The following is a 19,228-nucleotide window of genomic DNA, read 5'->3' on the forward strand; positions in this document are numbered from 1 at the left end:
AACGTCTTAGGTCTTGGGTGTTGGAGAATTTGGTTGAAGGTGTAAGACAAATCTGTGTCTGAGTCCAAATTGTGGTCTTCTAATCATATCTGATTTGGAGGTGCTCTAATTGATCAAGAAGTATGAATCCTAATACCAGTAGGATACTCAATCAAACAGTGCGTTTACATTGAGATAGGACTATCTTAAGAATTCCTAATTATATATGGATTAAAACAATCCTATTCCTAAGCAAACATGATCTATTCGATACTCCTTGATGGGTAAGGTACTGGAACAAATGCTTATAAATAAGGTCCTTATCGGCAAACACTAACTCATAACAGAAAACTCACTCCATCCAGAGATAGAGATAAAGCGCCGAGTAGCAGAAGAAGATCTTTATTCACAATGTCTTATCAAGGTTATCAAGGTTAGTATTTGAGATTCAAAGACATGATAGAACTTAAATGTGGTATCAGAGCACTAGGTCTTGTTCTCTAATCTAACCTACAGATTTATAAAAGACTGCTGCTAAACTAAAATTTTGATCATTAGCATGAAGCATGTAGACTTTAACCAATTGCATATCTTATGTGATAAGGTATGATCAAGGGCATCCAGAATATTTGCTTGAAAGGCTATTGAGCAAAGACTGTGAATTATTATTGCTTAAATTAAGTTACCCACAGCTGCTTAATTGTTGCAAGAGTAATTTTCAATCGAAAGATTGATCTATACTTGCATCACAACTAGTAGCCTTTTGTGATAACTTCAACCCACAGATAGTAAGTACACAAACTGATAACATATGTGATGGTACAATATGGATGAAGGGATTGAAGACTAACAAGAAGACTTCTCAATCCACATATGAGAAGTTCTACTTGTGCAGGAAGTTTGTTCAAACACAAAATCCAGTATTTAGGAACATGTCCAAATCATAACCCACATGTGTGAATTGATAATGTTTAAGTAAAGTTTAATGGGGATAGTTATTTATTATTTGTTATATGTTTACAGTGAATCCTTCAAACTATCAATCCATTGAAACACTGACTGGATCGAATTACCGAAAATGGAAGCAAGATCTGGAGATTTCTTTAAGTTTTCTTGATTATGACTATGTGCTTAGAGAAGAACCTATTCAAGAACCAGCTACAGATGCTTGCAGCAGTGAAAATCAAATATGCCAAGTAGGAAAAGGCTAATCGTTTGAGCATGTTGATTATGCAAAGATCAATGGCATCATCTATGAAAGGTATAGCATTCCCAAATATGAGAATGCTAAACAATACTATGAAGCTATTGTACAGAGATTCAAGGAGTCTTAGAAAGCTGTCAAAAGTACCTTACTAAATCAGTTGATTAATATGACATATGATGGACAATGATGTGTGAGAGCCCATATCATGAATATGATTGACATTGGAGCAAAGTTGCAGGATTTGGAAATGAATGTAGATGAAGATATGATGGTTCATCTCATTTTGAATTCACTGCCTAAGGAGTTTAAGTCTCTCAAAGATACCTACATTGCTCAAAAGGAAAGCTGGACACTGAATGATCTTATCACCATATGTGTTCAACAGGAACACAATATAATAAAAGAAAGAGGTGCAAAAATGCTGAATTTGGTGCAGTCAAAGCAAAATAAGTAATATAGGAACAAAGACACTGTTGCTGGAAAAGAGAAAGAAAAGGAAAAGGATAATAACAGTCCAAAAGCACTGAAACCAGTGGGATTGAAATGCTTTTTCTGTAAGAAAATTGGACATATGAAAAAGGAATGCAGAAGGTATAAGAAATGGTTGGACAAACAGAAAACTAAAGGTAAAAGTGATCACGTTTTGGTTTGCTTTGAATCTAATTTAGTTGATTTTACTGATGATTCATGGTGGTTAGACAGTAGTGCATCTATTCATGTGACTAATTCTTCGCAGGGGTTCATAAAGAGGAGACTGCCAAGCGAGGATGAAGTGAAGTGTTCGTAGACAATGGAGAAAAAGTGCAAGTAGATAATATTGGAGTAGTTAGGATTGAACTAGATTCTAGTTTTGTTTTTGATTTAGAAGATGTGGTTTATGTTCCCTCAATGAGGAAGAATCTCATCTCAGTCACTAGGCTTGTAAAGTCAAAGTTCACTTTGAACTTTGATGCTTTTGGTTGGTCTATTTTCAGAAATAAAAGTTTAATTGGAAAAGCAAATATTGTGGATGGTATGTTTGAATTAAATTGCAAAGAAACTATGCAAAACAATTCAGTTCAATCCAATAAACTGTGGCATAAGAGACTTGGACATATTTCAAAGGAAAGAATCAGTACACTATGCAAAGAATTAGTTCTACCACCATTGAATCATGATAATGCAGATGATATATGTATAGAATGTACAAAGGGAAAATTGACCAACCTAAGAAAGAAAGGCGCTGTAGGAAGTCATAGTGTATTGGAATTAATCCATACAGACATATGTGGACCATTTCCAACTCCAACTCATGAAGGGTTTAACTACTTCATCACTTTTACAGATGACTACTCGAGATTTGGACATGTTTTTCCGATCAAAGAAAAATCCAGCGCTTTGGACATGTTCAAAATTTATAAAGCTGAAGTGGAAAACCAACTAGACCTAAAAATAAAAGTTGTAAGGTTTGACAAAGGAGGGGAGTTCTATGGGAGATTCGATGAAACTGGGAGGAATCCTACTCCTTTTGCAAGGTTTCTACAGCAAGAAGGAATCATTGCTCAATACACTAATCCAGGGACCCCACAGCAAAATGGAATTGCAGAGAAGAGAAACAGAACTCTAAAGGATATGATAAGAAGCATGATGTGTTGCACAAACTTACTAATTTTTCTGTAAGGCGAAGCTTTGAAAACAGCAAATTACATACTCAATCGAGTACCAACCAAGAGTATCAACGATATCCCTTATGAAGTTTGGAATAAGAGAAAACCAAGCTTGAAACATTTGAAAATATGGGGCTGTAAGGCAGAGACAAAGCTGTATAATCCTATGGAAAAGAAACTGGATTCGAGAACTGTAAGTGGTTATTTCATAGGATATCTAGATAGAACTAAAGGATACAGATTTTATTGTCCTAAAAACACTACCAGATTTATAGAAACTCAGAGGGCAGTATTTATAGAATCTGAAAGTGAGACAATTGAAGATGAAATTTTTAAGTTTATGAAGGTATTGCAGAAACTGGGGAAACAATGCAAACTGACATTTTGGCTTTGCCAAGTTTTGACTTGAATGGCAATCAAAACAACCAAGAATGGAAAACTGGTACAAACCCTATGGTAACTGATGAAGAAATTCAAGAAAATCAAGTTTTACTATATCTAAAAATCAAGATGCAGTTCAAACACAAGAAGACACTAATAATCAGCCAAATGTAGGACTAAGAAAGTCAGAAAGACCAAAGAAACGTGCTTTACATGATGATTATTATGTTTACCTTCTAGACTCAGAGCATGATGTGAATGACATTGAGGATCCTATGAATTTCAAGCAAGCAATGATGAGTGAGAAAAATGAAAATTGGTGGGTTGCTATGAAATCATAATTGGTTCCATGGAAAAGAATGTAGTTTGGGAGCTTGTGCCTTTACCACAAGAGAGCAAACCAATTGGCTGCAAGTGGGTGTTCAAAACTGACAAGACCCACCCCCGATTCCTCGGAACCTAGGACGAATCCTGTGAAAATTCTGACATCACCCTGATGTCAGGCCCACTTACTAAAGGCCGAGACTTTCTGCCGAAAATTCGGCAATCTCCCCTGTAAATTGGACTTTCCCCAAATTTTCAACATGTTAAAAACACAATTAATATATCCCAATGTGGGGGTCTTTCGTTCCAGCAGCCTGACGAATGGGCTTGGGTTGCCGTAAGAAGAAAACGAACAGAAATTCTCCAAATGCCTGAGTTCAAGAACCAAGCCCCCAAAAGAGTTTTTGAAAAGTCTGATGAAACTTTAGAAAAAAACACTCTTAGGTTCTTTTCACCAATAGCCAAATAAACATGATAAATCGATTAATAGCTTAGCTTGAGGAGCTTGTGGCATGGGAGCTAAGCTTTCACAAGTTTAGCAATTTGAGAGAGAGAGAGAGAGAGAGAGAAGCATGGGTTTGTTGCAGAGGACGAAAGTTTGCAGTAAGACAGAGGAAAATTAGAACGATTTCTATCTTAAGGGAAGAAGAAAAACAAACGAAGAAGAAGATTAGGTGGCTTGAGTAAATTCCCTGATACTTGACAAAGCTTGGTCAGGCTCTGGTTGATGGATTATCTGGGTTGCAGAAGCCTTCTTTTATAGCCACAAAGAACCCTAATTTCATTTCCTTTTTCATTACCTCTTTCCACTTTATCTTCTCTGGTGAAATTCTCCCATCCAAGGTGCATAGGTAAGGAGTTCTTTCTGGTTCCAAGGTTTTGACATGGCTGGCCTTCTCCCATAGGGATGAAGCGCCACTAACTTTCTTCTTGATTTTCCTATGGGAGCTAACAGAGGAAAAGGTGGGAGTGGACATGCTATTTACCCAACGGGTAAACCTCTTGCTCGCATGGATTTCCTCTGGTTTTTATGTTGGCTTCCGTTGACTCATTTGGGCAAAGGCTGAACATGTCTGCTAGATATTTTATAGAGTGTTGGGTTGGGCTTTTTCCAAGGCCATGGGTTGGGGATATTCTACTCTTCAGCGACTAGTCAGCTTATTTTCGTTAAGCTGCTGGAAGCAGTTTGCCTGTTGCGTTTTTAACGAAGTATTTGGGCATTCTAATCAACATTGGGTTTTCTAAGCAAACTACTGTATTCTTCCTAAGGCATTGGGTCATGTTCTCTCTCTCTCTCATGCTAGCCCATGTTTTGGAGCCAAGAAATGGGTCCGAGTTTTGGTGCCCCCAAGTAGCCCAAAATTCTCATTCCTTGATCCTTTAACTGGGCCTAGTGAATGCCTGTACCCATCCATACCACAACCTTCTCAGCAAGCCCCGAGTAATTTTGTGGCTTGGGCCCACTTAAGCTTGTGGCATGGCTTGGTGTTAGAATAATAGCTCTTCTTACATGACACCTACGCTTGTGCTTGAATTTTGTTATGCCGTAATATGCTATAATCGAGCCAAGTAATACCGAATGGGTATGTGAGCGAATTTATGTAGGGTTGGCATGCTCTTGGCCCTTTTCTGCGTGCTTACTTGGCATGATACGTGGCCCGTAGCTTGTATTGGCGCGCCCTATGAATTCTCCTTTTGTCCTGATTGAGCTTCTTTTGCGTTCAATTATCCGAGTTGGGCCAAGAATTAATTTGGGCTTAGCCCCTTGGATTTTTTGGGCCTCAACACCTAACAGGTAGCGTACACAAGTTAGTACATGTAAATTACGTAATAGGCCTCCGACCTTCAAATAATTTGAAACAGAACCTCCAGCAATACTCTTAAGTCAAATAGTACTCTAAACGATGCAAATAACGAATTCGAACAATTTTATGAATACCTACTGTAATTAACATAAAAATAACTTCCCAATTTCCAACACGATCACAAGTAGTTTAAGGCCTCAGCCCTAATCGTACAACAATCCAAAACGGGTTTCATACCTGTCTTGACCAGAACCCATTTAAACAACCCTCTCTTAGTCAAACTGGAATATGCACTAACATTTAATCACGCCTCGGTTTCAATTGAGCTTCAGAACCAACAACAAAGTCAGAATCAACTCATTAAAAACAATAGAAGTAAGACTAGATCCAAAAGACCAAATTAAAGTTCCAGAAATGACATTTAGTCCGCGGATGCACCTAGGTAAGACCCTAGGCTACTTACGTACCCCTTGTGAGGGATCAAGCCACACGTAGTTCTTAGATCAACTATCACGATTCAGATAATATGCGATTATTTAAAATTCTACTGATGATTAAATTTAGATTCAAATGCAACATCAAATTCGACAAGGCAACCTCTAAACCCTTTAATAGTTCCTTTTTCTTTTATCCAATCATCCCCGCAACAATACCCTATCCAAGGCGTAGGATGCCGAACCACACTTTCCAAACTATGACAAACATTCATACCAGTACAAAGTACTCACAAAGCATATCCCCCTACCTTCCTGCCTAACCTCCAATCCCCCTCCCCATATCTCCGATCTAGCAAAACCAAGAAGACCACCAAACCCTCGTCGCCTTCTTCAACATCTCCCCATGCCCACCAAACCCATCTTCTCCGATATCTCCCCTCCTATCCAGCCTAAACAACATAATAAAATAACAAAAAATTAAAAATAGTAACAGATCGGAATCGAAAAACCCCACCACCACTGGACAAGATCATCAGAATCCATCCTCATAGGCTCCCCACCCATTGTTTGTCAGTGTATCAGTGCCATGCCATGTATAGGAGCAGAGTTTACTCTCACTCACTTATCTCCTTTTCACAAAAATCATTCCATCATTTTCCCATTTGACCCATCATCTTTCTCTCTCAAGTCTTAAATAGAGAATTATAATTTTTCATGCTTAGGATATAATAAGATGAATTTGTCTTTCTCTAGGATTTATGAGTTTATTTATTATGGTTTGTATAAATAAACTCATAAACACAGATCGGATTTTGTCTTGGGTGAGTTATTCCTAGGAATGAATTAGTATTAGGACTTGGACTATAGTTGTGGTATGGAGTTACTGGAGGTGGGAGAGAGAGAGAGAGATTTGACAAGGGTGGAGGTCCCAGACCCTCTTCGTCTCTTACTGTTAGTATGAAAATTGTATTGTCATTTCCTAGATTCTAGCATAGGTTGGGAATTAGTGTGTGAACATGTTTTACTAGAAGCTTTGGCGCAACACATTCAATTATGGATTTTTGAAGTATGACATGATTGACATGAGAAACTGAGTTCAGGTAAATCATGACATAATCATGCATTCATTATAGGATTCCTAGTTGGAGTTATTTTCAATCAAGTATTTTCATGTTAATCCTATTTTTAATAGGATTAGATTTTATATCTTGAGATTAATTTCCTAGTTAAACTCTATTTTGATTTAAGTTAAAAGATTATGTTTTCATCATTTTGGTCTTGGAAAGTATGTTTCAATTAATATTCTTTTTGGCTTCGTTGTTTACATGCTGATATACATTGTTTCATTGGATAGCAATTGATGGTTGGAAAACCATCTTTTATAATATAGAACATGACACCAAGACTATCAAATTGAATGCATGGCAAGACTTTGAGTTGGGGCTGTGGGCCTTCACGTGATTGTGGAGAATAGGTTTTGTATAAATCATTGTGTGCATCTCTTTTATCATTGAGAGCTTTCCCATATTTTGTTTGAGTATCTAAAATTCTTAAGAAAGCTACTGTGCATATATTTGAGATAAATCATCATAGTGTTCCATGTTTACATGGTGATTTATCAAACACTTTAATTATTTATATTGCATTCATATGCATGTTGGTGACTCATACGGTTGAGGGCACCAAGACCGTGGTGGCGGTTTTCCTCTGGCGAGCTTGAAGCAATCGTGGCTAGTATTGCGTTCAACATAAGGAGTGTCGAAGATCATCCCGTGACAGAAGTTGAGTTACGAAGAAGTCGATAAACATTATCTAGAATGTGTCTAGGATAAGCGTGTGAGTACTTCTTGTAATCATCGTTCTATAGTGGATTTGTGTTGAACTGAGGAGTCCCGTGGATTTTTCCCAGAGGTGGGATTTTACCACATAAAATAATTCTCTACGTGTTCCTTTATTTTATGCTCAGCACGTTTCATGATTGATAAGCCATATTAATCATGCTACCGAAGTTTATTTTTATTTATTCGATTATAATCTTAAATTGGCCTATTCACTATCCTCTCTAGGCATTTTTAGTTATCCTACAGGTATTTTGAATTGGCATCAGAGCAGGTTGCTGGACATACTCAACAAGATCTAACATACCTTAGGATGGATCGTGCCTTGGGCTTAATTGCACATCCACCATATTTCGATGGCAACAACTATGGCGCTTGGAAGGCCAAAATGAATTCGTTTCTTTGGTCCTTAGATGAACGTGTATGGAGTACAGTGGTTCATAGATTTTCTAAACCCACAAAGAAGATCGGAAAATGAGATGAAGAAACCACAGTCCTCAAAACTAGAGAGGAATTGACCACTGCAGAAGTCACACACAGCACTAATAATCAAAAGGGGTTAAATGCTTTATTTACTGCTGTTTCTTCAGATCAATTTGAATATATATCTGGTTGTGATACTTCTAAGGAAGCTTGGGATATTTTACAGGTTACTCATGAAGGAACATATACTGTCAAGGGAGCCAAGCTTTAAATGCACACTTTACAGTTTGAGACACTCATGATGGATGAGAATGAAACTTTTTCAGAATTTTATGCTAAACTTTGAGTAATTGTGAATGCTTGTTCAAGTTTAGGTGAAAAAATTCCAGAAGACAGGGTTGTGAAATAGATTTTGAGATCCTTGCCTCAACGGTTTCAATCAAAGATCACGGCTATTGAAGAGATCCGTGACTTGAACACCTTGAAAGTTCAAGAACTCATAGGGTCCATACAAACCTATGAGATGAAACATCTAACTCCTAAAAAGAGCAAAAATATTGCGTTCAAGGTTGTGAATGAAGAAGATGATGGACATTCAAATGAAGATTGCAGTGATGAGGAATTAACTATTCTCACAAGACGATTCATGAACTTTCTCAAGAATCATGATCCAAGGAGTCGAGATTCAAAAGGTATAAATTCTAAAAATAGATTTGTTGAATATACTGATGGTGGGTCTAAATCTCGCAGGTCAAATGAACGAAAGAATCTAAGAGAAAAGGTCCAATGTTTCGAATGTGAAGGCTATGGACACATATCTTCATAATGTGCCAACAACTTAAAGAAGCAAAAGGATGGGAAGAATAAGGCACTGCATACTACGTGGAGTGACAGTGATTCTAACTCTAAAATAATGAGAAGGCCATTGCACTTATCACGACCGTAAACTTGAATAAACCAATGAAGAAGGATGATGTTTGTGAAGATATGAAAATTGAGTTTATCATGAAGAAATACGATGACTTGCTCGCTGCCTCACAGAAACTCAATAATCAAAATGTCAAGCTCGTCAAATATGTTGCTGAGTTGAAGCTGGAAAATTGTAGGATTGCAAACGAGTTTCAATGCCCTAACACAGATTCCGAAAAGGTAAGTGTAGGTATGAACGAAAAATTGATGTTTTTGCACAAAAAATTGACTGATCAGAATAAATTAATTGCATCTCTAACTTCTGACAACAAAGCCCTTGAACTTGAACTTCAACTTAAAAATTCAAAGGAAATGATTGTTTCTTTAACCATTGGTGCAGAAAAAATTGACAGGATGATTAGCATGGGAAGAAGAGATGGTGACAAACGAGGCTTGGGATTTGAAACAAGTAATAAGTCTTCTACTGTGTCTAAAACAAAGTTTGTCAAATCCTCTTCGCCTATTGAACCCTCTACCCCTCATGAAGTCAAGAAATTTATTCCAATTTGTCACTTTTGTGGAACTCGTGGGCACATAAGACCAAGATGCAATGAGCTTCGAAATGAATTTGTTTGTTCAAATTATCATGGCATGGGTGCAAAAGTAAGTATCCAACATAAAATTTCAAATCTTATGAAAGAGGTAAACTGCTCATCCAAACTATCTTCTTTTCATTGTTTGCTGTCAACTAAGACAAAGTTAGTTTGGAGGAAAAAGGAAAATCATAATTGTATGTTCGCCTCCACTAATGTTGTGCATAAACCCGTTGCTTTAGAAAATTTGGGTCTTAAATGTCCTGTTGCAAAACCTTTGGATAATCTTCGATTTGACACTCTTAGAAAGCCTTTACGTATTTGTTCTTTTGAAAAATTGTTTGTATGCATGCCAAAAGACTCCAGCTATTCTCTTCTCTGTTTTTGAAATTGGATTAAATTCTAAGTATTTTGTTCAGCACATGCAGGGATTGATAAGCGATATCAATCCTACTGATGTCTGGAAGTTTTTGCTGATCTTAGATTAGATTTTTGGCATTAGATCACCTTGGGCAGATTAAGATTGGGTTTATGTGAATGGTTCTCGACTCTCTTTGTTTTTTATAAAGTCAATTAAATGCTCTTTATATTATATCTCATGTCTCACATTTAGCACATACACTCTAATCTTGTTTAATAATTTTGAATGAATCTTCATCTTGCCCTTGTCTTGATACTAGATTTGCATTATACTTTTTGCTACTGAGCTCACAAATTTGTAACATCTCTTTAATTAAAAGAAAAGTAATATAAGTGCTTGATCCTTGCCAAGTAACCGAGCCTCTTGTCTAACCAACGTCGAGGTTCGCGTCAAAAAGCTTTGATCTTGTACACTTTGTTCTTCTTTGTAGCCTACATGACTCGGGTTAGTACATCCTAGGGGTGCTTTAACACCCATTGTCTTAAAGTCAACTGACTTGAGCACATTGATTTAACACCCGTTACATGGGTCTTGTAGAAAGCTTAATAAATTTAGCATTAAAAAAAAAGAAAAAAAAGGAAAAAATGAAAGTGGTGATCTCTGTATGCATTTTGTATGTGTTTATTCTATGTTCTTGGCTTGCTCTTGATTGGATTTTTTTCTTTGTTATTAAGTAAGTTTAGTCACATAACATGAGATTGGGATTTAACATTTGCTCTTTTGATGGACTTTATTTCTTACAAATATTTTTGATTCTCCATTTTATAATCCTTGTGTTTGATTAAACCTTTGTGATTTGATGTGCCCTAGATCCTGAAAGGCTTTACTTCAAATGCTTCTAGACAGATATTGGCATGAATGAAAGAGGAGTCTTGGGTTCTTATTAAGCATAGTAATTGATGTTTTGATTGATGTCTTTGTGGTTTCGTCTCTTTTCTAAGTGTGGCTTATGTTTTTTTTATTTTTTATTATTATTCAGTTTTTTTTTATTATGTGGCTTTATCTTTTATTTTTTAAATAAATTTAAAAAAAAAACAATTTTGTTTTTGTTTTCAAACATAGTGTAGTTTTATGCTTCTTATTTAATTGTGCAGTTAGGCTTTGCTTTATGTTACTAAGATGGACACATGATAAATTGAATCTGAGGATTGCAGTGTCATTATCAATCCTGCTAGTTGTAGACTTGTGGCACAACTGATTTTTTCCTCTTATTTTTGCCTTTATATATGCTCCCTTATACTCTTTCCTTGCCCTTTGGATTTCCTGACAAAAAGGGGGAGAGATGATTGTGTGAAATTATAATAAAAAGGGGGAGAGATTGTGTTGTAGAATTAAGGGGGAGTGGTGTTGTAATTTTGCCTTGAATTACATTTCTTCTCCCACATGCTTCACTGGTTCTGTTGTTTCATAATGTGCAGGGATTCAGAGCTTCGAGTTTAGAGTAGGATTTCATTTGTTAAATCCCATGCAATTTCTTTTGAGTTGTAATAGGTGTTTTGTCTAGGAAATGTCAAAGGGGGAAATTGTTAGTATTAAAATTGTATTGTCATTTCCTAGACTCTAGCATAGGTTGGGAATTAGTGTGTGAACATGTTTTACTGGAAGCTTTGGCGCAACACATTCAATTATGGATTTTTGAAGTATGACGTGATCGACATGAGAAACTGAGTTCAGATAAATCATGACATAATCATGCATTCATTATAGGATTCCTAGTTGGAGTTATTTTCAAGGGATCTTCACTAATATACCCAAAATAGGAGCTGAAATTATAAAAAAACCCCACATGGAAAACACTTCATAAACACACCCAAAATCCATTTATTAAATAACAAATTAGTGTTGAAGTTCCAATAAATTACAGCACTGCCACTATCAAGCCCAACAGAAAAAAACTCAAAAAACACCCAAAACAAACCCAGCCCAAATTTATAAACAAGCCCAAACATTGTACCATCTCGTATTCCATAACTTTCGACCCAAAAAAAAAAGTAAAACGTAACTTAACTGCCAGCACGCGCGCCTTCATTTAAGCCATCTCTGCAAAACGTCTCTTCACTCTTCGTCTTCATCAAATCGTCTGCAAAACCGAGACTCCATAATCACCACGAAGCTTCATCTACTTTCAAAACGAACACCAGACACTGACCTCCACCTTCAGAACCAAGACAAAATTTCAGAGAACAATTTCGACAAGAAAACGCTTCAAAGGTAAGACATTTACTGTAATATTGATTATTTGCTATAAAGATCCAGTCTAGGGTAATAACAGTATTTTAAATTCGAATGAAGGACAAAATCTTGAAACTATATAGGATTCACTACTGGAATAAATGCATAGGACCATTATTCTAGTCACTAATCTAGGGTCGATAACCCTGATTGTACACTATGAAATCCTATTTCTAACGCATGTCTGCCACTGTAAATAAAGTTCCAATATAGGGTAATAACACTACTAGTTCTCTTTGAAATCCTATTTCTTGTGCTTTTCTACCACTGTCAAGTTCCAGTATATGGTAATAATACTGATTGTACACTGAAATCCTATTTCTAACGCATGTCTGCCACTGTAAATAAAGTTCCAATATAGGGTAATAACACTACTAGTTCTCTTTGAAATCCTATTTCTTGTGCTTTTCTACCACTGTCAAGTTCCAGTATATGGTAATAATACTGATTGTTCCCTAGGAAATCATATTTCTAACGCATGTCTGCCACTGTAAATAAAGTTCCAATATAGGGTAATAACACTACTAGTTCTCTTTGAAATCCTATTTCTTGTGCATTTCTACCACTGTCAAGTTCCAGTATATGGTAATAATACTGATTGTTCCCTAGAAAATCCTATTTCTAACGCATGTCTGCCACTGCAAAGTTCCAATATAGGGTAATAACACTACTAGTTCTCTTTGAAATCCTATTTCTTGTGCATTTCTACCACTGTCAAGTTCCAGTATAGGGTATTAACAGTGAATTATAGTCGACTCAAAAACCAATAGCGCATAAACAGAAAAAACACGAATATACTCAGATTCAACTGAAAAAGCATACCTCAATTAAATCGAATAACACAAATTTTTCGCCACAGCTCAAACCAAAACACAAGAGCAAATCCACAATCAAAACGAATCTGAAATCAATCCAAATTATAAACAAAAAGAAACGAAAACCTAATCAGCAACTTAATTAATCGAGCATCAAATCACCAAAAAGCAGACTACAATATAATCGAATACCTCCAAAAACGAATATGAATTCACAAGAAAAAATCGAATACCTCAAAAATCGAAGATCACAGATCTCACCAAGCTCCAATCGAGTCTCATGCAGCGCATATCAATCCAAAAATCACCAAATCAAACAAGAAAGAAAAAGAAATTGAAGCAATAGAACTCCAATCTACGCCATACTAAGCTCAGAAGAATCGAAAAAGAAGATCTGGAACCACATCATACTGAGCTTCGTTCGAAGAGGTGAACGAAACTCGTTTCGTTCAAAGAGATGAACGAAGCTTCCTTCGTTCGAAGAAGTGAACGAAGCTCGCTTGGAATATTCGATCTGCTGAGGCTGCCAAACAGGTTTCTGTTACGAGGTCACCAACGTAAATTTCAAGAAATTCCTATCCTAGCTGGCGAGTTTTGGGCATGTTTCAAAATATTCGAACCAAAAGGTCAAAAACGTAATCTAACATAGAAAATAAAATACAAAAATCGACAGCTTTCTACAATTGGGTGTGTTTTGGGTGTGTTTATATGTATTAAATCATGTAGGGTATATTTATAGTTTCATGTCTACAATTGGGTATTTCACTAATTTTGTATATTTTCAATCAAATATTTTCATGTTAATCTTATTTTTAATAGGATTAAATTTTATATCTTGAGATTACTTTCCTAGTTAAACTCTATTTTGATTTAAGTTAAAAGATTATGTTTTCATCATTTTGGTCTTGGAAAGTATGTTTCAATTAATATTCTTTTGGCTTCGTTGTTTACATGCTGATATACATTATTTCATTGGATAACAATTGATGGTTGGAAAACCATCTTTTATAATATAGAACATGACGAAACCATATAGGATTCCAAGACTATCAAATTGAATGCATGGCAAGACTTTGAGTTGGGGCTGTGGGCCTTCACGTGATTGCGGAGAATAGGTTTTGTATAAATCATTGTGTGCATCTCTTTTATCATTGAGAGCTTTCTCATATTTTGTGTGAGTATCTAAAATTCTTAAGAAAGCTACTGTGCATATATTTGAGATAAATCATCAAAGTGTTCCATGTTTACTTGGTGATTTATCAAACACTTTAATCATTTATATTGCATTCATATGCATGTCGGTGACTCATACGGTTGAGGGCACCAAGACCGTGGTGGCGGTTTTTCTCCGGCGAGCTTGAAGCAATCACGGCTAGTATTGCGTTCAATATAAGGAATGTCGAAGATCATCCCGTGACAGAAGTTGAGTTACGAAAAAGTCGGTAAACATTATCTAGAATGTGTTTAGGATAAGCGTGTGAGTACTTCTTGTAATCATCGTTCTATAGTGGATTTGTGTTGGACTGATGAGTCCCGTGGATTTTCCCCAGAAGTGGGGTTTTACCACGTAAAATAATTCTCTGCGTGTTCTTTTATTTTATACTCAGCACGTTTCAGGATTGATAAGTCATATCAATCCTGCTACCAAAGTTTATTTTTATTTATTCGATTATAATCTTAAATTGGCCTATTCACGATCCTCTAGGCATTTTTAGTCATCCTACAGGTATTTTCACTTACCCTCTCTGTCATCTCCGTCTCGAACCCACAGGAAAACCCATAAAATCAAATAGAGAAGTTGAAACTTTATCAAACCCTCATTGAGTTCTCCATGGATTTCGTGGAATTGGAAGCGATCAAAGGCATCTGATGGTGTTGGAACTGATGGCCAGCTTCGAATACGCGTCTCGTGGCCGTCTTGGAACCCAGTCACGTGCTACCAATACGACGACGTATTGAACCTATATGCTTGGAGGGATTTGGGTATTTGGATTATAGATTTGCCTATGAATGATTGAGGGATTTAGAGGCTGGGGAGGTTGAATTTGAGAGGGGTTAGCTGGTTGGTTGCTGCAGTGGGGGGTTTGAGTGGGGTGGGGTTTTGATATTGCTAGAGGTGAAGAGTTGGTGGGGAAAGGGTGGTGGCTGTTGGATTTTGGTGTTAGAGGATGGTTCTGTTGGATTTTAATTTTTTATTGTTAAATTAATTTAAACAACAAAAGAATTTTTTTATTAATTTTATTTCTTATGTGGAGTCCACGTCAATTAAAAAATATGTTCAATTTTTGTCACATCAACATTTAACAGATTTACTAACAGTTTGGTTAACGGATAAGGTAAATTGTAGGGTTTCTGGGACACTACTACAAAAAGTGAAAAAGACGACCAGAAAACAACGACGGTCTAAGTGAAAACCGTCGTGGTTTTTAAAAAGACGACGGTTCTAAAAACACCGTCGTGTAATACCACCTTAGACAACTAAAAATGGAGATTCAAATGGCTGTTCAAAAACAACGACGTACCTAATTAAAAAACCGACGTCTATTTGAAACAGATTTCCGCAGTGTAAAATCAAAGCCAACAAAGAACGGCATAAGTTATGAATCGACCGACGTAGAAAGTAAAGACGACGATTTCAATAAAAGCCGCCGTTTTTAATCATAAAATAACACGACGAAATTTTCGTATAAGACGCCGTATAATTACAAACAAATCGACGGCTTTAAAATACAAAATGTCGCCGTATTAAATTAATTTACAACGACGAAAAATATAAATATATCGACGTTATTCTCGTATAGTTCTACGAAGTTATCTTTAAATCGTACTATAAAATTTAACGTCGTATTTATTAATTTTATACGTCGTACCTTTAATTTAAACCGTCGTCTTAATAAGAATTTTTGTTAACAATTTTTTCCTTTATTTTCTTATCCTACGTCGGTAGATCTACTTAATGACAAGAATTGAAATCTGTCATCCAAAAAAGAAACTTAACATAATCCAGAACATTAATTTCCTTCATTTTAAATTTCCTCCGGAAAAAAAACTCTATTTATAACGCACTGTAATTGAAAAATAAACTGAAAGGTCACGGGAAAAAAATTTCTATTCATAATTTAACAATTCAAATCCACGTCGGTTATATTAAACCTAACGACGTTAAATGAAAAGATTCCACGTCGCAAAACAAATATTGCGTCGTGTTAGTTTATGGTTTCTTTAATAGTTTCAGTTTCTTTAACAGTTTGGTCCTTTATCTTTCTGCAGGACTTGTATAGTTCAAAGCATTGACTTGTATAGTTCAGAGTATAGTTCAAAGCACTGATTCGATTACTCATGCTTTATCGCATTCATGAAGCCATTTCTATTCTTTATCGCATTCTTGAAACCCATCTTCTTCTTCTGAAGCTCTACGGATAAAGGAAGAGGCTATCACAAATCTGACGGATCTTCTTAGCCAAGAAAATCAAGCAGAGGATTAGGCACATCTGATCTTCAGATTTCCCTGAGAAGCGAACTTTCCTTCGACAGCGAGTGGAGGCCAGGCTTGCATCTCTTTTGATGGAAAGCAAGGAGTATTCAGAAGCACTAAATGTCCTATCAGGCTTGATCAAGGAAGTGAGAAGGCTAGTTGACAAGCTTCTTCTTGTGGACATAGATTTGATGCGAGTAAGCTCAATTTCTCTTTGAGAAAGACATCCAAATTACTGTCTTTGAGATGTGAGAGACAGTGTCTCTGAGAGAGGAAGAACTTGGAACCCTAAATGTAAACCGAAAATGAATGAAAGCGACAAATTTATAGAATAAATTTTTAAAACCAACGGCGGTCCTTACAAAAAAACCGCCGTTTAAATTTTAAAATCAACGTCGTTATGACCGACGTATATTACATAAATTCACGTCGGTAAATTAATAAAACCGACGTGTTAAATGATCTACCATGACGCGAGTTATTACTTATGTACTTTAATTTTTGAGTTTACTACGACGGTACCTACAACACTACTGTCGTACTTATTTACCACGTCCGAAGTTAAACGTACTGTCGTATTTTGTAATTTATACGTCGTAGTTATATGTAACCGCCGTATTATTTTTTGAAATGGTTTTATATGTAAGCAACTTTTCGTGTACCTGTCTTACACATGCACTGTTTCCAAACCCGATTAAAAATTTCAATCTCCCAGAGAAAACTTTTAGACTTTTTTCCTTGTCAGGCACTTTCAGAGTATCTCATCGTCTTCCTCTCGTCTTTTTCGTCGTCTCTGAACTTAAACATCGATCGTCTTCCTCTTGCTTTCATTGCACGCAAAAGGTAAGCTTTCATTTTCACTATTTTGGTTGCTGTTTTGCATGCTCATACGTTTTTTGTTTGAAAAATCTTTTTACCTTTTTTCTGGCCAAAATCATTTTACTTCTTTCCAAGTTCGAAAAAATATACAGACAAAGAGGGAAAGTTTCCAACTTTGAAGACAACTACCTCAACTAAATAAGACGACGGTAGCTTCTTATTTACGTGGTTAAATATGTAGACCACGACGGTTCGTCAGTCGTTCTAGCGTCGTCTGAAAATTGACAAAGTTGTTTTTAAAATTATAGTCTTTTTTTATTTGCTTGTTTAATTGCAGGTTTGATTTCTCTGGACAATGGTTTTTGTTTTTCCCTAATTTGATAAAATATAAAGAAAAAGAAATTAGGGTTGGTATCTAATATAGACGACAGTATCTTATTGTTTTACGTCGTGTGAATGTTAATACCACGACGTCATATTAAAATACCGTCGTCTATATAAGATTCCAAAACTTTCTTTCTTGGCCTTGTATTTTATCAAATTAGAAAACAAAAACCATGGTTCAGAAAAATCAAATCTGCAATCAAACATTCACAGAGAAAGAAAGAAGGGTTTTGGATCCTTATATAGACGACGGTATATTACTACTGACGTCGTGTGAACATCAATACCACGACGTTATATAAATATTCCGTCGTTTATAGTTAATTATTACGTCGTTTGTAGTTAATTATTTCGTCGTTGTTTAATTACCTTGGTTTTAAACATTTATTACGTCTGATATTATTTCATTGCGTCGTTTAAAATCATATCATACGTCGTCTTTTATTAATAACCGTCGTTTGTGTTCTTAATCTTTTCTTGAAATATTTTCACTTTCAGTTTTGTCTGTAAAAATGGTTTCTCACCAAGACCAAAGTAAGGATTCTGGCTCCAACAAAAATGGAGGTAAGGAGCAAGTACCTCCTCAAGAGAAGTCTTCGAAGATAATGAAGTCTTCGAAGAAGATGAAGTTTGCTTCATCATCTGCTGATACAGAACCAACCAGCGCGACAACAATCTCTGATGATTCAAAGGCTGGTCGAGGTATGAGCACAATGCCTCGTGTTGTGAAGAGAAAACTTCAGAAACTGAGGCCAATTGTTGAGTACAATAAAAAGGGGAAAGGAATTGGCCAAGCACACAGTGAGATGCAGTCCTATATTGGTGTGTTGGCACGCTCCAGAGTCCCACTTGTGGACTTGAAATGGGCTCAAATCCCCAAGGATATAAAGGAGCAGATTTGGGAAGCAGTTGACATTGCTTTTGTAGTAGGTCAAGGGGGCAAGAACTCTGTCTTAGCTTCTGCTGCCAAGAAATGGAAGGATTTCAAGTCTACACTAACGAGGCATTATATCCTTCCATACACCAATGACAGGGAGAGATTAAGCCAACCCCCTGAAACATATAAATTCATAGAGAAAGCACAATGGGATGCCTTTGTAGCTTCAAGGCTATCCAAAGATTTTGAGTCTGTGCATTCTCAACATGCACAGATTAGGGAGAAACTCGAGTACAATCATCGATTGTCTCGAAAAGGATATGCTGGTTTGGAGGATCAATTAGAGGAAACCATGCCTGGGGTAGAAATTGATCGATCTACCTTATGGAAGAGAGCTAGACAGGACAAACATGGTAACATCCCTGATCCAAAGGTGGCAGAGAAAGCAAAATTAATTGTAAGCCTACTCACTCTGTTTTAAATTTTTATTAAACTGTGAATAATTCTTATTACGTCTTATGTTATATTTTGCGTCGTGTGAATGATATTACCACGTCAACATTTTTTAAAACACGTCGTTAAAGGTCTAAATAAGAATCACAACTCTGTTTTCTGTAATTATAGCATAAGATGTCGGTGGTTCAATTTCGCGTCGTCTGTATT

This window comes from Prunus persica, chromosome G4 (assembly GCF_000346465.2).
Source record: "Prunus persica cultivar Lovell chromosome G4, Prunus_persica_NCBIv2, whole genome shotgun sequence".
NCBI classification, from domain to species: domain Eukaryota; kingdom Viridiplantae; phylum Streptophyta; class Magnoliopsida; order Rosales; family Rosaceae; genus Prunus; species Prunus persica.